The 21,819-nt window shown below is 44.1% G+C and overlaps 7 non-coding genes across 7 annotated transcripts; 2 read left to right on the top strand and 5 right to left on the bottom strand.

The window, feature by feature from the left end:
• Positions 1–13,273: 13,273 nt before the first annotated feature.
• On the bottom strand, positions 13,274–13,355 carry TRNAS-GCU (transfer RNA serine (anticodon GCU)). Its single transcript has one exon. It is a non-coding gene; the product is annotated as a tRNA-Ser (tRNA).
• A 556-nt stretch (positions 13,356–13,911) lies between these two features.
• Positions 13,912–13,985, top strand: TRNAT-AGU (transfer RNA threonine (anticodon AGU)). The gene has a single exon. It is a non-coding gene; the product is annotated as a tRNA-Thr (tRNA).
• Positions 13,986–15,021: 1,036 nt separating this feature from the next.
• On the bottom strand, positions 15,022–15,103 carry TRNAS-GCU (transfer RNA serine (anticodon GCU)). The gene has a single exon. It is a non-coding gene; the product is annotated as a tRNA-Ser (tRNA).
• A 1,688-nt stretch (positions 15,104–16,791) lies between these two features.
• Positions 16,792–16,873, bottom strand: TRNAS-GCU (transfer RNA serine (anticodon GCU)). Its single transcript has one exon. It is a non-coding gene; the product is annotated as a tRNA-Ser (tRNA).
• A 1,974-nt stretch (positions 16,874–18,847) lies between these two features.
• Positions 18,848–18,929, bottom strand: TRNAS-GCU (transfer RNA serine (anticodon GCU)). Its single transcript has one exon. It is a non-coding gene; the product is annotated as a tRNA-Ser (tRNA).
• Positions 18,930–20,618: 1,689 nt separating this feature from the next.
• On the bottom strand, positions 20,619–20,700 carry TRNAS-GCU (transfer RNA serine (anticodon GCU)). Its single transcript has one exon. It is a non-coding gene; the product is annotated as a tRNA-Ser (tRNA).
• Positions 20,701–21,256: 556 nt separating this feature from the next.
• On the top strand, positions 21,257–21,330 carry TRNAT-AGU (transfer RNA threonine (anticodon AGU)). Its single transcript has one exon. It is a non-coding gene; the product is annotated as a tRNA-Thr (tRNA).
• The last annotated feature ends 489 nt before the right edge of the window (positions 21,331–21,819 follow it).

Here is a 21,819-nt window from a genome sequence, read left to right as displayed (position 1 = left end):
AGCTCACGCTGAGTAGAGTGTCCTGCAGCTACGTCTGGTTGTGGGACGCTCAACGTGCGTCACTGCCTCACACATATTTGTCTTTGAGTGCAGCTCATTTTTTCTTCTCCTATTAGTGTGCATCCATCCGTATCCATCAACATTGGTTGGTTGCAAACACTATATAGGAGTAGATAGAGGAGCCTTTTTTTCTGGCTTGTGCCCTGCCGGCGCAGCCAGATTAGTATTACCCAATTTTTTTGGAGCCTCATCTTTTGCATTGTAGGTTACCTGCCTGCATTGTAATAGCTCCAAAAAGTTGGTGATACTATCAGTTTCAATTCTTTGTTCACATACTTTGAGTTTGCTTCCAACAAAGAAACCACAAAAAAAGTTCACCAAACACTACATTTGGAACTTGTGTAGGCCACATCAGCTCCTATTAAAGTGTAGTCCACACACACACACTTCATAAAATTAGTGTTTCTTGTACCTGTAACCAGCTGTTCAGGAATAAGCACACTAAGGCCCCCCGTTGTACTTTTCTGCCTATCTTAAGCAGTCTGGCAAGATGAAGAAGGCAGGGAGTAAGGCGCGTGGGCGTGGGCGTGGAGTTTCAGCAGGGAGAGGACGTGGGGATTCTGCAGGGAGAGGACGTGGGGATTCTGCAGGTAGAGGACGTGGGGATTCTGGGCCTGCTGCGGGCACCAGTGGATCAGCATCCCCCAGTTTTAGCAGGCAACAGTCCTTTATGCGCAGCTTTGTAGGACCTCAACGTACCCCACTGCTGCGGGAGGAACAAATTGAAGCCGTTGTCGGATGGATGGCAGCTAACGCATCGACTTCAATTACTTCCACAGCCTCTCAGGACCAGAGCACCGAAGAGCAACCATCTGTCTCTTCACCACCTGCCAAAGTGCCCAGGCAGTCAGAGAGACATGGACAGGAGCCATCACAGTCTCTACTTCTGTTCTCGGAATCTGTTGGCTTGGAAAGAGGGGGCCAGCCAAGCAGCATTCCTGAATGTGAAGAAGAGGGAGTATGCAGTGATGCGCAACTTCTTTGTCCCTCTGAATCTGAAGAGGCGAGTGGGCCAGTGCCTATGGTCAGCACACCTCAGTACGCATCAGATGATGACGAGACTCAGTTGCCACTTTCTGGTGCGTACGATGCTGGTGAGACAACCCCGGAGAAGCAGCTGTTTGAAGAGGGGAGGGAAGATGATGAGGTCCTTGACCCATCATGGTGTGAGGAACAGGAAGGTGGTGGGAGCAGCTCGGAGGAAGAGATTCCCCTACCGGCCAAAACAGGAGGCAGAGGGAGGGGGAAGACTTGGTTGCCTGTACCCTCCACTTCGGCACCCGTTAGGAGCATTCCTCATTCCAAAGGCAAAACGGGCACTCCCAAGAGTTGCAGTGCGTGGTCCTTTTTTGACACAGTTGCCGATGACATTTGCTTTGTCAAATGCAAGCTGTGTCATCAGATAGTCAAAAGAGGGAGAAATGTCAGCAACCTCAATACCACAAATATGTGGAAACATGTGCGCACCAAGCACGAGTTGGAGTTGCAGAGACACCCTGAAGACGTAGGCCAACGTACAGCACCACCTACCACCTCTTCAGTTCGTGTTGGGGCCTCTTCCTCCAGCTCACACACTGCTGGTTCGGCTTCCTCACAGGATCGCCAAGGAAGAACCTCTGCCACTGTTGTCTGGAGACCCTGTCAGATTCCACCCATAGCAGCACGTTCCCATCCATCACAGCCATCGGTAGCACAGGCATGGGATAAAAGGCGCCCTTACTCATCAAACCATCCCCAAGCACATTCTCTGAATGCTGGCTTTGCCAAACTTCTGGCAGTTGAAATGCTGTCATTCAGGCTGGTGGACACTGACACCTTCCGGGACTTAATGGCATTGGCAGTCCCCCAATACAACATGCCCAGCCGCTTTTATTTCAGCAGGCGAGCCGTCCCTGCCCTGCAGAAACATGTTGAGGGCAAAATAAAACATGCGCTACTAAACACCGTTAGTAGCAAGGTCCACCTGACCACCGATGCGTGGACCAGTAACCATGGACAGGGACGATACCTTTCCCTCACTGCCCACTGGGTCAATGTTGTGGAGCCGGGTACAGATCTGGAAAGTGGCGCTGTACATGTTCTTCCAACGCCACGGATTGCAGGACTCCAGTCTGTACACATAGACTCCTCCTCCTACTCAAGTTCCTCAGAAACAGCAGAGCAGGAGCCTGTTACGACCGATATGAGCACAGCCGTGGCCAAACGTCAACAGGCTATACTCAAATTAATTTCTTTGGGGAATCGAAGCCACACAGCGCAGGAGCTCTGGAATGCTATCAAGCTGGAGAGCGATGTGTGGTTTGGGCCAGCGAATCTCCAGCCAGGCTTGGTAGTGTGTGACAATGGCCGAAATCTGGTGGCAGCTCTTGGCCTAGGCAACCTCACACACATCCCATGTCTGGCACATGTGCTTAACTTGGTCGTGCAGAGCTTTCTGAGGGACTATCCGGATCTTGATGCACTGTTGCACAAGGTCCGCATAGAGTGCGCTCACTTGCGGCGTTCCAGCACGGCAAGATCGCGCCTCGCTGCTCTGCAGCGACGATTTGGCCTTCCGGAACATCGCATCATATGTGACCTACCCACCCGGTGGAATTCAACGTTACATATGTTGGAGCGGTTGTGTGAGCAGCAGGCAGCAGTCATGGAGTACCAGCTGCATCAGGCGCAAACAAGTCGCACTGTGCGCCGTTCACACTTCAGCACCATTGAGTGGGCCTCTATGAAGGACATCTGCCTCGTTTTGTGTGCCTTCGATGAATCCATGCGGATGGCGAGTGCAGATGATGCACTAGTCAGCATGACTGTCCCCCTTATCTGCCTGCTTCAACAAACACTGCAAGCACTAAGGGATGAGGTTTCGGAAGAGGTGGAGGATGAGGAGTCCCAAATGCCATCTGCTTCTGGACAGTCTGCGCTACGTGTTTCCTCACAAAGGCCTAGGCAGGGGACACTTTGTGAGGAGGATGAGGAGGAGTCGATGGAGGAGGAAGACATCTCTCCAGAGGAGGGAGGTACACAAACCTCTACTCAGTATGTACAGCGAGGGTGGGGTGATGCAGAGCAGGCCGAGGTCACGCCTCAAACAGGGGACAGCGGTTCTTTGGCAGTTGGGAGTCTGCAGCACATGGTTGATTTCATGCTGCAGTGCCTGAGAAACGACCGCCGCATCGCCCACATTCTCGTCTCGGCTGATTATTGGGTGTACACCCTCCTAGATCCTCGCTACCGGGACAGCGTACAAAGGCTCATACCAACATTGAACCGGGAGCGTAAACTGCGGGAGTATGAAGAGTCACTGGTGCAGTCCATAATGTTTTCCATTCCACCCGACAGCATTGTTGCTAGTGCTTTACAAAGCAGCTCTGTGCGTCGAGGCAGTGGAGGAAACTCTGCACAAAGAGGGAGCAGAGGCAGCGCCGCAGCACAAGGCAAGACCACTATGGCCCAAATGTGGCAAAGTTTTGTGTGTCCACCACAATTGTCTACACCATCAGCGACTCCTCGAGTCAGCAGGAGGCAACGCTTCCGTCAGATGGTGTCAGACTACATGTCTTGCCCTGTCACTGTACTCCCAGATGGCTCTTCCCCCTTCAAGTTTTGGGTCTCTAAGCTGGATACATGGCCAGAGCTTAGCCAGTATGCATTGGAGGTGCTGGCTTGCCCTGCTGCCAATGTATTACACTGGTCAACAGCATTTTTGGTGCCAAAGATATTTCATCGAATTTAGGGTATTTTTGGGGTGCTGATTCTGAATATGTCATCAGTTTTGCCAGATTGGCTCAAGTTTTTGAGATTTTTGGTATCTTATTTATAGCACTTGTTGGTAAATGCGACGCATCATCTCATTAATTTCTTTGGATTAGTACTTGAACTGAGCAGTTCTCAATATAGTTTTGTGTTAATTAGTGTTCTAAAAGTTTGTTCATAGCTTGATTTTTGCACTAACTTTATGTTGTTGTCTGTTTTCCAGTGAAAAGCATGAACTCATCATGAAGAAGTTGTCTTAACGATCCAGACTCATTCTGTTACATTTGTGGTGAATATACACTGCCAAAACATAGAAGAAACATAACACACTTCGTAAAAAAAGTGTATTTTGCCTATTTTGGGGTTATGCTTGGGGACCAAGACAAGTTTTGGGCACCACACATAGTGTGCAAAGCATGTATCGAATTATTACGAAAATGGAGCAAAGGACAAAGAAAAAGCTTCAAATTTGGTGTTCCAATGGTGTGGAGAGAGCCAAAAAATCATCATGATGACTGTTATTTCTGTGCAGTGCAAGTGCAAGGATTCAATAAGCATAAGAAACGAAAATGGGAGTAACATGGAATCTGCAAGAAGGCCTGTCCCTCATTGTGAAGATGTGCCTGTACCTGTGTTTACCATAAATAACAGTCATCATGATGATTTTTTGGCTCTCTCCACACCATTGGAACACCAAATTTGAAGCTTTTTCTTTGTCCTTTGCTCCATTTTCGTAATAATTCGATACATGCTTTGCACACTATGTGTGGTGCCCAAAACTTGTCTTGGTCCCCAAGCATAACCCCAAAATAGGCAAAATACACTTTTTTTACGAAGTGTGTTATGTTTCTTCTATGTTTTGGCAGTGTATATTCACCACAAATGTAACAGAATGAGTCTGGATCGTTAAGACAACTTCTTCATGATGAGTTCATGCTTTTCACTGGAAAACAGACAACAACATAAAGTTAGTGCAAAAATCAAGCTATGAACAAACTTTTAGAACACTAATTAACACAAAACTATATTGAGAACTGCTCAGTTCAAGTACTAATCCAAAGAAATTAATGAGATGATGCGTCGCATTTACCAACAAGTGCTATAAATAAGATACCAAAAATCTCAAAAACTTGAGCCAATCTGGCAAAACTGATGACATATTCAGAATCAGCACCCCAAAAATACCCCAAATTCATTAAAATATTTTGGACACCAGAAAAAAAAATTTTTTTCGTTGACCTGTGTTATCGGAACGTGTCTTTAGTGCCGCAGGTGGTGTACTAACAGACCGTCGCACGCGACTATCTTCCGATTACGCGGCATGCGTAATCCTGGGCTCCAACAGTGTCAGTTGGTGTTCAGAAGTGTCGTCTCCACAGAGCCAAACACATTCGTTCAAGTGTTAGTGGGGTTCAGCACTGCCAGCTGTTCCCCTGCTGTGGAGATGGCAAGTCTCCTGCTGCCTACACCTGCCAAAATCCAGTAGGCCCCAGCCTGCTCCACGCCTGATCCTGGGCTCCAACAGCGTCAGTTGGTGTTAAGAAGTGTCGTCTCCACAGAGCCAAACACATTTGTTCAAGTGTTAGTGGGGTTCAGCACTGCCAGCTGTTCCCCTGCTGTGGAGATGGCAAGTCTCCTGCTGCCTACACCTGCCAAAATCCAGTAGGCCCCAGCCTGCTCCACGCCTGATCCTGGGCTCCAACAGCGTCAGTTGGTGTTCAGAAGTGTCATCTCCACAGAGCCAAACACATTCGTTCAAGTGTTAGTGGGGTTCAGCACTGCCAGCTGTTCCCCTGCTGTGGAGATGGCAAGTCTCCTGCTGCCTACACCTGCCAAAATCCAGTAGGCCCCAGCCTGCTCCACGCCTGATCCTGGGCTCCAACAGCATCAGTTGGTGTTCAGAAGTGTTGTCTCCACAGAGCCAAACACATTCGTTCGAGTGTTAGTGGGGTTCAGCACTGCCAGCTGTTCCCCTGCTGTGGAGATGGCAAGTCTCCTTCTGCCTACACCTGCCAAAATCCAGTAGGCCCCAGCCTGCTCCTCGCCTAATCCTGAGCTCCAACAGCCTCAGTTGGTGTTCAGAAGTGTCATCTCCACAGAGCCAAACACATTCGTTCGAGTGTTAGTGGGGTTCAGCACTGCCAGCTGTTCCCCTGCTGTGGAGATGGCAAGTCTCCTGCTGCCTACACCTGCCAAAATCCAGTAGGCCCCAGCCTGCTCCACGAATGATCCTGGGCTCCAACAGCGTCAATTGGTGTTCAGAAGTGTCGTCTCCACAGAGCCAAACACATTCGTTCGAGTGTTAGTGGGGTTCAGCACTGCCAGCTGTTCCCCTGCTGTGGAGATGGCAAGTCTCCTGCTGCCTACACCTGCCAAAATCCAGTAGGCCCCAGCCTGCTCCTCGCCTAATCCTGGGCTCCAACAGCGTCAGTTGGTGTTCAGAAGTGTCATCTCCACAGAGCCAAACACATTCGTTCGAGTGTTAGTGGGGTTCAGCACTGCCAGCTGTTCCCCTGCTGTGGAGATGGCAAGTCTCCTGCTGCCTACACCTGCCAAAATCCAGTAGGCCCCAGCCTGCTCCTCGCCTAATCCTGGGCTCCAACAGCGTCAGTTGGTGTTCAGAAGTGTCGTCTCCACAGAGCCAAACACATTCGTTCGAGTGTTAGTGGGGTTCAGCACTGCCAGCTGTTCCCCTGCTGTGGAGATGGCAAGTCTCCTGCTGCCTACACCTTCCAAAATCCAGTAGGCCCCAGCCTGCTCCTCGCCTAATCCTGGGCTCCAACAGCGTCAGTTGGTGTTCAGAAGTGTCGTCTCCACAGAGCCAAACACATTCGTTCGAGTGTTAGTGGGGTTCAGCACTGCCAGCTGTTCCCCTGCTGTGGAGATGGCAAGTCTCCTGCTGCCTACACCTGCCAAAATCCAGTAGGCCCCAGCCTGCTCCTCGCCTAATCCTGGGCTCCAACAGCGTCAGTTGGTGTTCAGAAGTGTCGTCTCCACAGAGCCAAACACATTCGTTCGAGTGTTAGTGGGGTTCAGCACTGCCAGCTGTTCCCCTGCTGTGGAGATGGCAAGTCTCCTGCTGCCTACACCTGCCAAAAGCAACAGGCCCCAGCCTGCTCCTCGCCTAATCCTGGGCTCCAACAGCGTCAGTTGGTGTTCAGAAGTGTCGTCTCCACAGAGCCAAACACATTCGTTCGAGTGTTAGTGGGGTTCAGCACTGCCAGCTGTTCCCCTGCTGTGGAGATGGCATGTCTCCTGCTGCCTACACCTGCCAAAATCCAGTAGGCCCCAGCCTGCTCCTCGCCTAATCCTGGGCTCCAACAGCGTCAGTTGGTGTTCAGAAGTGTCGTCTCCACAGAGCCAAACACATTCGTTCGAGTGTTAGTGGGGTTCAGCACTGCCAGCTGTTCCCCTGCTGTGGAGATGGCAAGTCTCCTGCTGCCTACACCTGCCAAAATCCAGTAGGCCCCAGCCTGCTCCTCGCCTAATCCTGGGCTCCAGCAGCGTCAGTTGGTGTTCAGAAGTGTCGTCTCCACAGAGCCAAACACATTCGTTCGAGTGTTAGTGGGGTTCAGCACTGCCAGCTGTTCCCCTGCTGTGGAGATGGCAAGTCTCCTGCTGCCTACACCTGCCGAAAGCAACAGGCCCCAGCCTGCTCCTCGCCTAATCCTGGGCTCCAACAGCGTCAGTTGGTGTTCAGAAGTGTCGTCTCCACAGAGCCAAACACATTCGTTCGAGTGTTAGTGGGGTTCAGCACTGCCAGCTGTTCCCCTGCTGTGGAGATGGCACTCTCTCCTGCTGTCTCCACATTCCAAATACAGTAGGCCTCTGCCTACACCCTCCTATTTCCTGGGCTTCAACACAGCCAGTTGTAGCTCGGAAGTGCCGTCCACACGGAAAGAGACACTTGCTCCCGTGTCTCAGTGGGGTTCAGTAACGTCAGCTGATCCCCTGCTGTGTGTATGGCAGTCTCTCCTGCTGTCACCACATTCCAAATACAGTAGGCCTCTGCCTACACCCTCCTATTTCCTGGGCTTCAACACAGCCAGTTGTAGCTCGGAAGTGCCGTCCACACGGAAAGAGACACTTGCTCCCGTGTCTCAGTGGGGTTCAGTAACGTCAGCTGATCCCCTGCTGTGTGGATGGCAGTCTCTCCTGCTGTCACCACATTCCAAATACAGTAGGCCTCTGCCTACACCCTCCTATTTCCTGGGCTTCAACACAGCCAGTTGTAGCTCGGAAGTGCCGTCCACACGGAAAGAGACACTTGCTCCCGTGTCTCAGTGGGGTTCAGTAACTTCAGCTGATCCCCTGCTGTGTGGATGGCAGTCTCTCCTGCTGTCACCACATTCCAAATACAGTAGGCCTCTGCCTACACCCTCCTATTTCCTGGGCTTCAACACAGCCAGTTGTAGCTCGGAAGTGCCGTCCACACGGAAAGAGACACTTGCTCCCGTGTCTCAGTGGGGTTCAGTAACATCAGCTGATCCCCTGCTGTGTGGATGGCAGTCTCTCCTGCTGTCACCACATTCCAAATACAGTAGGCCTCTGCCTACACCCTCCTATTTCCTGGGCTTCAACACAGCCAGTTGTAGCTCGGAAGTGCCGTCCACACGGAAAGAGATACTTGCTCCCGTGTCTCAGTGGGGTTCAGTAACGTCAGCTGATCCCCTGCTGTGTGGATGGCAAAGTCTCCTGCTGCCTACACAGTCGTACCACTACTGATTTTTAACCGTGCTCCAATTAGGCCCATAACTAGTTATGTGAATGTGGACAGAGCAGGCGACATTGCCGGACACACATCAGGGGATTAACTGACCGGACTGAACACCTGTAACACAGGAACAAGTGTGGATTGTGCAGACGCCACTTCGGAGCTGTAACTGGCGGGGTTGGAGGACAGGGTAGATACGAGTATCAGTGAAGCCACAGGCCTAAGTGGAGCTTGGTTAAAATTAGTAGAAGTCTACAACCAATCTTAAAATTTCTTCAATGCAGCCTCAGCCTGCTCCGTGCTTGTCCCTGGGCTTCAACACAGCCAGTTGTTGCTCGGAAGTCCCGTCTTCACAGAGTAAAACACTAGCTCCTGTGTTTGTGGGGTTCAGTAACGTCAGCTGTTCCCCTGCTGTTTTGATGGCAATCTGTCCTGCTGCCTCCCAATTGACAGCACATCAGGCCTCAGCCTGCTAAGTGATTGTCCTGGGCTCCAACATCGCCAGTTGCTGCTCATAACTGACTTTGGCACGGGTACTCCCTCCTGCCCAGCTTGGTTCCAGCCCTGCCTGCTGTTTCCGGGAAGTGTCAATGTCAGTTTGCCACCCCAAGTTGCCACGTCGTGTTGCGGTTGGGTTAGCCGAGGCTAGGGTGCCAGCAGTTTAGGTGCTTCCTATGTGGACTGCGGGTTCTGGTAAGAAAGGCTTGTTCCGTAGTGCCAGTAGGACAAGCACCCCTGTAGGACTGTGTGATTCGGTAACTGCGGCCAGCTTGTGGCATGCCAACTTTGCTTTTCAGGGGTAACTTCTGCTACCCCTCCGGGTTCCAGCACCGTCAGCTGGTTCTCGTCAGAGCCTTTGGCCTAGGTGCCTCCATCTCGGTATCCGAGTTCCGGCAACGTCTGCTGGTCCTTGGTAGTGCTTTGTAGCACAGGTACCTCCTGCTTAGTAACCGGGTTCCAGCACCGTCAGCTGGTCCTCGGTTGTGCCATTGGCTCTTATTCCTTCTGCTGCCCCTCCGGGTGCCAGCACTGTCAGCTGGTCCTCGCTATTTCCATTTGCTCTTGCTGCTTATGCTACCCCTCCGGGTTCCAGCACCGTCAGCTGGTTCTCGTCAGAGCCTTTGGCCTAGGTGCCTCCATCTCGGTATCCGAGTTCCGGCAACGTCTGCTGGTCCTTGGTAGTGCTTTGTAGCACAGGTACCTCCTGCTTAGTAACCGGGTTCCAGCACCGTCAGCTGGTCCTCGGTAGTGCCATTGGCTCTTGTTCCTTCTGCTGCCCCTCCGGGTGCCAGTACCGTCAGCTGGTTCAAGAGGACAAAGAACAGGAAGACAACCACCAAGATGCAGAACAACAAGAGAGAGAGAAGACAAAGAAGCATAAAAAAACAAAGCAGAAGAACATTAAGCAGAAGACTAATACTCTGAGCAAATGATATTATCTTATTTATAAGAAGAAGAAGACTAAGCAGTGTATGGGGGTGAGTCCGTTCCTCCTCGTGGTGCCCCTGGAAAAGGCCTGCTGCTGCAGGCCAAACTGAACGCGGACAAATCCTGTTGTAAATCTTTTGTGACAGGCAGAACGGAAGGTGTAAACTTCTAACTTTTCTAGATAACAACTACAGGAATGCCTGACACAAACAAGAATATGATGAAGAAGAATAGGAAGAAGATGAAGAAGTTGAATATGTAGAATAATAATTGTTGAATAAGAAGAATATGAAGAATGTAAGAAAAGGAAGAAGAAGAAGAATGTAAAAAAAGGAAGTAGAAGAATTTAAAAAAAGGAAGAAGAAGAAGAATGTAAAAAAAGGAATAAGAAGAAGAATGTAAAAAAAGGAAGTAGAAGAATGTAAAAAAAGGAAGAAGAAGAATGTAAAAAAAGGAATAAGAAGAAGAAGAAGAAGGTAAAAAAAGGAAGAAGAATAAGAAAGAAGAAGAAAGAAGAAGACATACATGTCTGGCAAAATATAAATGAGGCTAACATAGTCAATATCTTTGTAACTCCTAAAGTCTTTAAAAAAAAAGTTTAATTCCTGCTATTCCATTTGATTGGGCTAAACCTCTATGGCTTTAATGTCTCCTCCACCTCCCACAATATATTCTACATTATTCTTAGTTGTTTTTCTTCATGTAGAATTAACCTACAAGGAAAAAAAGGGTTTTTTTTAATTCCGATATTTTGGCCCCATTGACTTGCATTGGTTCCCGGTATCGGAATCGGCGATACCGATACTTTTTTTTAAGATCGGCCGATCCATTCCGATCTGATATTTTCAAGTATCGGCTGGTATCGCTCAACTCTAATCGTGAGATTTTGAGTGCAAACCTCCTTCCATCAGCAAGGGCATTGAAGATGAAACGTGGCTGGGTCTTTCAACATGACAATGATCCAAAGCACACCACCAGGGCAACGAAGGAGTGGACTCGTAAGAAGCATTTCAAGGTCCTGGAGTGGCCTAGCCAGTCTCCAGATCTCAACCCTATAGAAAACCTTTGGAGGGAGTTGAAAGTCTGTGTTGCCAAGCGAAAAGCCAAAAACATCACTGCTCTAGAGGAGATCTGCATGGAGGAATGGGCCAACATACCAACAACAGTGTGTGGCAACCTTGTGAAGACTTACAGAAAACGTTTGACCTCTGTCATTGCCAACAAAGGATATATTACAAAGTATTGAGATGAAATTTTGTTTCTGACCAAATACTTATTTTCCACCATAATATGCAAATAAAATAAAAAAAAACAGACAATGTGATTTTCTGGATTTTTTTTTCTCAGTTTGTCTCCCATAGTTGAGGTCTACCTATGATGTAAATTACAGACGCCTTTCATCTTTTTAAGTGGTGGAACTTGCACTATTGCTGACTGACTAAATACTTTTTTGCCCCACTGTATGTACAAGTATATCAGGGGGCAATACAGAGATCTCTCCAGTGAACTGTTTGTACCAAGGACTGTGACAAGAACAAGGGGGCATTCTCTTCGTTTGGAGGAAAGACAATTTCTGCGCCAGCATAGAAGAGGGATCTTCACGGTAAGAGCAGTGAGGCTCTGGAATTCTCTTCCTGGGGAAGCGGTGATGGCCAACTCACTGAATGAATTTAAGAAAGGAATGGATGCTTTTCTTGTGAGTAACAGTATAGAAGGTTGCGAATAGCATAATATTATAGGTAGATGATTGACCCAGCTTAGGGGAAGGAATTTTTTTCCCTATGGAGAAAATTGGCTTCTACTCTGTGGGTTTTTTGCCTTCCCCAGGATCAGCAATGCACTAAAAATAGGCTGAACTAGATGGACATAAGGTCTTCCTTCAGCCTTCAAAACTTTGTTACTATGTTACTATGTAAATACATGAAAGGCAGCTGTTTGGATCATACAAAAGAGGGGGGGTGGTTTTAATATGCTAAAGATCAAAAAGAAACCCATAAAGCCCCCGAATATTACCTTATATATAGGTCATGACATACCCTAAAATACATGGGGTCAGCAAAATCAAGCATAATGACATTTTAACAATTTTCATATATAATACATTAATTCCAGAAAGAGCATACCATACCCAATAAATTACAAAAATTGTCACTATAACATGTATAAATAGCAAATGTACATATGATGATGTAGATAACGCATGGTGTACCATGGACAAAAGAGGGTCATTAGACATCTAAACGACCACAGTACATAGTGATCACCATATATACATCACAAAAATGCAAACATCGATTTCTAAGCTAAAGTCCCTCTTAGAAGATCCAGCCTCATGTATCCCAGATGTATAATGTTGCTTGATGTTCAAATCTGTATTAAGGCCTGTTGTACATGATTCCATACGAAACACAAAGACACGCTCTATAAACAAACAAAAATAAAATCAATAACAATAAAAACAAGATTGTATGTTGGCTTTTGTCAGAGTTGCCTTATCTCGTCAACTACAGTGCCTGTTGTTTGAAGTTAGCTTGGGGAATGCCAGCAGTGCTATTCTTTCTTTATGTCAGTTTGGGGCTTCTTAACTCTCTAAGCAGGCTTTCTAATGTATCACACCTGTTTGTCCTTTGTCTTAGTTGGTCAAAGAGCCTGTTTAGTAAACAGAAAATCTTGAATTTGAATGCCAGCAGTCCTCTTCCTTCTTTATCTCAGTTTAGGGCTGTTTAACTCTCTAAGCAGGCTTTCTAATGTATCACACCTGTTTGTCCTTTGTCTTAGTTGGTCAAAGAGCCTATTTAGTAAATGGAAAATCTTGAATTTGAATGCCAGCAGTCCTTTTCCTTCTTTATCTCAGTTTAGGGCTGTTTAACTCTCTAAGCAGGCTTTTTAATGTTTCGCACCTGTTTGTCCTTTGGCTTAGTTGGTCAAAGAGCCTATTTAGTAAAAGGAAAATCTTGATTTTGAATGTCAGCAGTGCTTTCTATTCTTCATCTCATTTTGTGGGTTTTTACCCCAAAAAGAGGACTTTTACTCTTGTTTGTCATCAAATATTAATTTCCCACAGCCCTAATATAGTGCAATTGAGAAAAAAAATTCTCTGCTGTTGAAACACTTTAAAAGGAATTAGAGGATATAATTTTCTTTACAGAATATAGGATGGCATCAAGCTTTACCAATTAAAACCAGTGGATTTACAGGTCTGACTCTGCAAAGTTTGATAGCAGCACAGGAGTATTGTAAACTTTCATGCTTGAAGTGTCCACTGCTTGGGTTAAAAATGAAAACCAAACCATTCAACATGAAAGAAGAAGCAGATTAATCCGACGAGGATGGGATTCGAACCCATGCATGCAGAGCACAATGGATTAGCAGTCCATCGCCTTAACCACTCGGCCACCTCGTCTACATAGCACCCTTGCGTTTAGGTGGGAAGATGTTGAGAGGGTTTTTACCAGTCAGTGTTTTTTCACTGAAGATTGTATGTTGGCTTTTGTCAGAGTTGCCTTATCTCGTCAACTACAGTGCCTGTTGTTTGAAGTTAGCTTGGGGAAAACTCTATCAGAAATGAACCAGTGCTGAGGTTTTTAATATCAATTAGTCATAATTTTTCCTCCTTTTGGTTTTGCCATGGCATTTCTTCAATCTGTCTATTCTGTGTCATAACTTGGAAGCAAAACAAGTCCCAAATTTCAGCTGTGCTAAAAGATGGCTCATTCAATTGCAAAACTTCAAAGCCTTTGTCCTCGATACAGCTTCTGTAAATTTGTCAGTCTTTTAAATGAATGCTCTTCAAAATTTACTTGGCTTCTTAAGTGTTATGACTGAGATTGAAATCTTATTCCATGTTTCTGCTCTACGTGGAATGGAACTCAAGCTCAATATTGTTTTGCTGCGCTAACCAGTTGAATGTTCGATTGGTGCTTCAATCTTCCTTGGATTTCAAATGCATGCCATCTTCTGGTGCTGTGGCTTAGTTGGTTAAAGCGCCTGTCTAGTAAACAGGAGATCCTGAGTTCGAATCTCAGCAGTGCCTTGTTTTCGTCTCCTCACAAAGAAGCTTCCTATCTTAAAAATAGGTGTTTCACTTGCGACTGATAGTGGAATTATGAGATTAAAAATCTCTTCTATCTGGCTTCAAGCATGACAATGTAAAACCAGTTGATTTAGTTTTGAAATGCCTCCTTTCTATGCATCTCTAATCCGTTTATCCAATGTATCTCACCTTTATGTCCTTTGGCTTAGTTGGTCAAAGAGCCTGTTTAGTAAACAGAAAATCTTGAATTTGAATGCCAGCAGTGCTATTCTTTCTTTATGTCAGTTTGGGGCTTCTTAACTCTCTAAGCAGGCTTTCTAATGTATCACACCTGTTTGTCCTTTGTCTTAGTTGGTCAAAGAGCCTGTTTAGTAAACAGAAAATCTTGAATTTGAATGCCAGCAGTCCTCTTCCTTCTTTATCTCAGTTTAGGGCTGTTTAACTCTCTAAGCAGGCTTTCTAATGTATCACACCTGTTTGTCCTTTGTCTTAGTTGGTCAAAGAGCCTATTTAGTAAATGGAAAATCTTGAATTTGAATGCCAGCAGTCCTTTTCCTTCTTTATCTCAGTTTATGGCTGTTTAACTCTCTAAGCAGGCTTTTTAATGTTTCGCACCTGTTTGTCCTTTGGCTTAGTTGGTCAAAGAGCCTATTTAGTAAAAGGAAAATCTTGATTTTGAATGTCAGCAGTGCTTTCTATTCTTCATCTCATTTTGTGGGTTTTTACCCCAAAAAGAGGACTTTTACTCTTGTTTGTCATCAAATATTAATTTCCCACAGCCCTAATATAGTGCAATTGAGAAAAAAAATTCTCTGCTGTTGAAACACTTTAAAAGGAATTAGAGGATATAATTTTCTTTACAGAATATAGGATGGCATCAAGCTTTACCAATTAAAACCAGTGGATTTACAGGTCTGACTCTGCAAAGTTTGATAGCAGCACAGGAGTATTGTAAACTTTCATGCTTGAAGTGTCCACTGCTTGGGTTAAAAATGAAAACCAAACCATTCAACATGAAAGAAGAAGCAGATTAATCCGACGAGGATGGGATTCGAACCCATGCATGCAGAGCACAATGGATTAGCAGTCCATCGCCTTAACCACTCGGCCACCTCGTCTACATAGTGCCCGTGCGTTTAGGTGGGAAGATGTTGAGAGGGTTTTAACCAGTCAGTGTTTTTTCACTGAAGATTGTATGTTGGCTTTTGTCAGAGTTGCCTTATCTCGTCAACTACAGTGCCTGTTGTTTGAAGTTAGCTTGGGGAAAACTCTATCAGAAATGAACCAGTGCTGAGGTTTTTAATATCAATTAGTCATAATTTTTCCTCCTTTTGGTTTTGCCATGGCATTTCTTCAATCTGTCTATTCTGTGTCATAACTTGGAGCAAAACAAGTCCCAAATTTCAGCTGTGCTAAAAGATGGCTCATTCAATTGGAAAACTTGAAAGCCTTTGTCCTCGATACAGCTTCTGTAAATTTGTCAGTCTTTTAAATGAATGCTCTTCAAAATTTACTTGGCTTCTTAAGTGTTATGACTGAGATTGAAATATTATTCCATGTTTCTGCTCTACGTGGAATGGAACTCAAGCTCAATATTGTTTTGCTGCGCTAACCAGTTGAATGTTCGATTGGTGCTTCAATCTTCCTTGGATTTCAAATGCATGCCATCTTCTGGTGCTGTGGCTTAGTTGGTTAAAGTGCCTGTCTAGTAAACAGGAGATCCTGAGTTCGAGTCTCAGCAGTGCCTTGTTTTCGTCTCCTCACAAAGAAGCTTCCTATCTTAAAAATAGGTGTTTCACTTGCGACTGATAGTGGAATTATGAGATTAAAAATCTCTTCTATCTACGAGATATAAAGGAAGAAAGATGGCTTCAAGCATGACAATGTAAAACCAGTTGATTTAGTTTTGAAATGCCTCCTTTCTATGCATCTCTAATCCGTTTATCCAATGTATCTCACCTTTATGTCCTTTGGCTTAGTTGGTCAAAGAGCCTGTTTAGTAAACAGAAAATCTTGAATTTGAATGCCAGCAGTGCTATTCTTTCTTTATGTCAGTTTGGGGCTTCTTAACTCTCTAAGCAGGCTTTCTAATGTATCACACCTGTTTGTCCTTTGTCTTAGTTGGTCAAAGAGCCTGTTTAGTAAACAGAAAATCTTGAATTTGAATGCCAGCAGTCCTCTTCCTTCTTTATCTCAGTTTAGGGCTGTTTAACTCTCTAAGCAGGCTTTCTAATGTATCACACCTGTTTGTCCTTTGTCTTAGTTGGTCAAAGAGCCTATTTAGTAAATGGAAAATCTTGAATTTGAATGCCAGCAGTCCTTTTCCTTCTTTATCTCAGTTTAGGGCTGTTTAACTCTCTAAGCAGGCTTTTTAATGTTTCGCACCTGTTTGTCCTTTGGCTTAGTTGGTCAAAGAGCCTATTTAGTAAAAGGAAAATCTTGATTTTGAATGTCAGCAGTGCTTTCTATTCTTCATCTCATTTTGTGGGTTTTTACCCCAAAAAGAGGACTTTTACTCTTGTTTGTCATCAAATATTAATTTCCCACAGCCCTAATATAGTGCAATTGAGAAAAAAAATTCTCTGCTGTTGAAACACTTTAAAAGGAATTAGAGGATATAATTTTCTTTACAGAATATAGGATGGCATCAAGCTTTACCAATTAAAACCAGTGGATTTACAGGTCTGACTCTGCAAAGTTTGATAGCAGCACAGGAGTATTGTAAACTTTCATGCTTGAAGTGTCCACTGCTTGGGTTAAAAATGAAAACCAAACCATTCAACATGAAAGAAGAAGCAGATTAATCCGACGAGGATGGGATTCGAACCCATGCATGCAGAGCACAATGGATTAGCAGTCCATCACCTTAACCACTCGGCCACCTTGTCTACATAGCGCCTGTGCGTTTAGGTGGGAAGATGTTGAGAGGGTTTTTACCAGTCAGTGTTTTTTCACTGAAGATTGTATGTTGGCTTTTGTCAGAGTTGCCTTATCTCGTCAACTACAGTGCCTGTTGTTTGAAGTTAGCTTGGGGAAAACTCTATCAGAAATGAACCAGTGCTGAGGTTTTTAATATCAATTAGTCATAATTTTTCCTCCTTTTGGTTTTGCCATGGCATTTCTTCAATCTGTCTATTCTGTGTCATAACTTGGAAGCAAAACAAGTCCCAAATTTCAGCTGTGCTAAAAGATGGCTCATTCAATTGCAAAACTTCAAAGCCTTTGTCCTCGATACAGCTTCTGTAAATTTGTCAGTCTTTTAAATGAATGCTCTTCAAAATTTACTTGGCTTGTTAAGTGTTATGACTGAGATTGAAATCTTATTCCATGTTTCTGCTCTACGTGGAATGGAACTCAAGCTCAATATTGTTTTGCTGCGCTAACCAGTTGAATGTTCGATTGGTGCTTCAATCTTCCTTGGATTTCAACTGCATGCCATCTTCTGATGCTGTGGCTTAGTTTGTTAAAGCGCCTGTCTAGTAAACAGGAGATCCTGAGTTTGAATCTCAGCAGTGCCTTGTTTTCATCTCCTCACAAAGAAGCTTCCTATCTTAAAAATAGGTGTTTCACTTGCGACTGATAGTGGAATTATGAGATTAAAAGTCTCTTCTATCTACGAGATATAAAGGAAGAAAGATGGCTTCAAGCGTGACAATGTAAAACCAGTTGATTTAGTTTTGAAATGCCTCCTTTCTATGCATCTCTAATCCGTTTATCCAATGTATCTCACCTTTATGTCCTTTGGCTTAGTTGGTCAAAGAGCCTGTTTAGTAAACAGAAAATCTTGAATTTGAATGCCAGCAGTGCTATTCTTTCTTTATGTCAGTTTGGGGCTTCTTAACTCTCTAAGCAGGCTTTCTAATGTATCACACCTGTTTGTCCTTTGTCTTAGTTGGTCAAAGAGCCTGTTTAATAAACAGAAAATCTTGAATTTGAATGCCAGCAGTTCTCGTCCTTCTTTATCTCAGTTTAGGGCTGTTTAACTCTCTAAGCAGGCTTTCTAATGTATCACACCTGTTTGTCCTTTGTCTTAGTTGGTCAAAGAGCCTATTTAGTAAATGGAAAATCTTGAATTTGAATGCCAGCAGTCCTTTTCCTTCTTTATCTCAGTTTAGGGCTGTTTAACTCTCTAAGCAGGCTTTTTAATGTTTCGCACCTGTTTGTCCTTTGTCTTAGTTGGTCAAAGAGCCTGTTTAATAAACAGAAAATCTTGAATTTGAATGCCAGCAGTCCTCGTCCTTCTTTATCTCAGTTTAGGGCTGTTTAACTCTCTAAGCAGGCTTTCTAATGTATCACACCTGTTTGTCCTTTGTCTTAGTTGGTCAAAGAGCCTATTTAGTAAATGGAAAATCTTGAATTTGAATGCCAGCAGTCCTTTTCCTTCTTTATCTCAGTTTAGGGCTGTTTAACTCTCTAAGCAGGCTTTTTAATGTTTCGCACCTGTTTGTCCTTTGGCTTAGTTGGTCAAAGAGCCTATTTAGTAAAAGGAAAATCTTGATTTTGAATGTCAGCAGTGCTTTCTATTCTTCAACTCATTTTGTGGTTTTTTACCCCAAAAAGAGGACTTTTACTCTTGTTTGTCATCAAATATTAATTTCCCACAGCCCTAATATAGTGCAATTGAGAAAAAAAATTCTCTGCTGTTGAAACACTTTAAAAGGAATTAGAGGATATAATTTTCTTTACAGAATATAGGATGGCATCAAGCTTTACCAATTAAAACCAGTGGATTTACAGGTCTGACTCTGCAAAGTTTGATAGCAGCACAGGAGTATTGTAAACTTTCATGCTTGAAGGGTTCCACTGCTTGGGTTAAAAATGAAAACCAAACCATTCAACATGAAAGAAGAAGCAGATTAATCCGACGAGGATGGGATTCGAACCCATGCATGCAGAGCACAATGGATTAGCAGTCCATCGCCTTAACCACTCGGCCACCTCGTCTACATAGCGCCCGTGCTTTTAGGTGGGAAGATGTTGAGAGGGTTTTTACCAGTCAGTGTTTTTTCACTGAAGATTGTATGTTGGCTTTTGTCAGAGTTGCCTTATCTCGTCAACTACAGTGCCTGTTGTTTGAAGTTAGCTTGGGGAAAACTCTATCAGAAATGAACCAGTGCTGAGGTTTTTAATATCAATTAGTCATAATTTTTCCTCCTTTTGGTTTTGCCATGGCATTTCTTCAATCTGTCTATTCTGTGTCATAACTTGGAAGCAAAACAAGTCCCAAATTTCAGCTGTGCTAAAAGATGGCTCATTCAATTGCAAAACTTCAAAGCCTTTGTCCTCGATACAGCTTCTGTAAATTTGTCAGTCTTTTAAATGAATGCTCTTCAAAATTTACTTGGCTTCTTAAGTGTTATGACTGAGATTGAAATCTTATTCCATGTTTCTGCTCTACGTGGAATGGAACTCAAGCTCAATATTGTTTTGCTGCGCTAACCAGTTGAATGTTCGATTGGTGCTTCAATCTTCCTTGGATTTCAAATGCATGCCATCTTCTGGTGCTGTGGCTTAGTTTGTTAAAGCACCTGTCTAGTAAACAGGAGATCCTGAGTTTGAATCTCAGCAGTGCCTTGTTTTCATCTCCTCACAAAGCAGCTTCTTATCTTAAAAATAGGTGTTTCACTTGCGACTGATAGTGGAATTATGAGATTAAAAATCTCTTCTATCTAAGAGATATAAAGGAAGAAAGATGGCTTCAAGCATGACAATGTAAAACCAGTTGATTTAGTTTTGAAATGCCTCCTTTCTATGCATCTCTAATCCGTTTATCCAATGTATCTCACCTTTATGTCCTTTGGCTTAGTTGGTCAAAGAGCCTGTTTAGTAAACAGAAAATCTTGAATTTGAATGCCAGCAGAGCTATTCTTTCTTTATGTCAGTTTGGGGCTTCTTAACTCTCTATACAGGCTTTCTAATGTATCACACCTGTTTGTCCTTTGTCTTAGTTGGTCAAAGAGCCTGTTTAGTAAACAGAAAATCTTGAATTTGAATGCCAGCAGTCCTCTTCCTTCTTTATCTCAGTTTAGGGCTGTTTAACTCTCTAAGCAGGCTTTCTAATGTATCACACCTGTTTGTCCTTTGTCTTAGTTGGTCAAAGAGCCTATTTAGTAAATGGAAAATCTTGAATTTGAATGCCAGCAGTCCTTTTCCTTCTTTATCTCAGTTTAGGGCTGTTTAACTCTCTAAGCAGGCTTTTTAATGTTTCGCACCTGTTTGTCCTTTGGCTTAGTTGGTCAAAGAGCCTATTTAGTAAAAGGAAAATCTTGATTTTGAATGTCAGCAGTGCTTTCTATTCTTCATCTCATTTTGTGGGTTTTTACCCCAAAAAGAGGACTTTTACTCTTGTTTGTCATCAAATATTAATTTCCCACAGCCCTAATATAGTGCAATTGAGAAAAAAAATTCTCTGCTGTTGAAACACTTTAAAAGGAATTAGAGGATATAATTTTCTTTACAGAATATAGGATGGCATCAAGCTTTACCAATTAAAACCAGTGGATTTACAGGTCTGACTCTGCAAAGTTTGATAGCAGCACAGGAGTATTGTAAACTTTCATGCTTGAAGTGTCCACTGCTTGGGTTAAAAATGAAAACCAAACCATTCAACATGAAAGAAGAAGCAGATTAATCCGACGAGGATGGGATTCGAACCCATGCATGCAGAGCACAATGGATTAGCAGTCCATCGCCTTAACCACTCGGCCACCTCGTCTACATAGCGCCTGTGCGTTTAGGTGGGAAGATGTTGAGAGGGTTTTTACCAGTCAGTGTTTTTTCACTGAAGATTGTATGTTGGCTTTTGTCAGAGTTGCCTTATCTCGTCAACTACAGTGCCTGTTGTTTGAAGTTAGCTTGGGGAAAACTCTATCAGAAATGAACCAGTGCTGAGGTTTTTAATATCAATTAGTCATAATTTTTCCTCCTTTTGGTTTTGCCATGGCATTTCTTCAATCTGTCTATTCTGTGTCATAACTTGGAAGCAAAACAAGTCCCAAATTTCAGCTGTGCTAAAAGATGTCTCATTCAATTGCAAAACTTCAAAGCCTTTGTCCTCGATACAGCTTCTGTAAATTTGTCAGTCTTTTAAATGAATGCTCTTCAAAATTTACTTGGCTTCTTAAGTGTTATGACTGAGATTGAAATCTTATTCCATGTTTCTGCTCTACGTGGAATGGAACTCAAGCTCAATATTGTTTTGCTGCGCTAACCAGTTGAATGTTCGATTGGTGCTTCAATCTTCCTTGGATTTCAAATGCATGCCATCTTCTGGTGCTGTGGCTTAGTTGGTTAAAGCGCCTGTCTAGTAAACAGGAGATCCTGAGTTCGAATCTCAGCAGTGCCTTGTTTTCGTCTCCTCACAAAGAAGCTTCCTATCTTAAAAATAGGTGTTTCACTTGCGACTGATAGTGGAATTATGAGATTAAAAATCTCTTCTATCTACGAGATATAAAGGAAGAAAGATGGCTTCAAGCATGACAATGTAAAACCAGTTGATTTAGTTTTGAAATGCCTCCTTTCTATGCATCTCTAATCCGTTTATCCAATGTATCTCACCTTTATGTCCTTTGGCTTAGTTGGTCAAAGAGCCTGTTTAGTAAACAGAAAATCTTGAATTTGAATGCCAGCAGTGCTATTCTTTCTTTATGTCAGTTTGGGGCTTCTTAACTCTCTAAGCAGGCTTTCTAATGTATCACACCTGTTTGTCCTTTGTCTTAGTTGGTCAAAGAGCCTGTTTAGTAAAGAGAAAATCTTGAATTTGAATGCCAGCAGTCCTCTTCCTTCTTTATCTCAGTTTAGGGCTGTTTAACTCTCTAAGCAGGCTTTCTAATGT

This window comes from Dendrobates tinctorius, unplaced genomic scaffold, assembly GCF_039654945.1.
Source record: "Dendrobates tinctorius isolate UK_male_01 unplaced genomic scaffold, ASM3965494v1 ptg000254l, whole genome shotgun sequence".
Taxonomy (NCBI): Eukaryota; Metazoa; Chordata; class Amphibia; order Anura; family Dendrobatidae; genus Dendrobates; species Dendrobates tinctorius.
The sequence above is the reverse complement of the archived record's forward strand: the minus strand, read 5'-3'. Positions and strand labels throughout refer to the sequence as shown.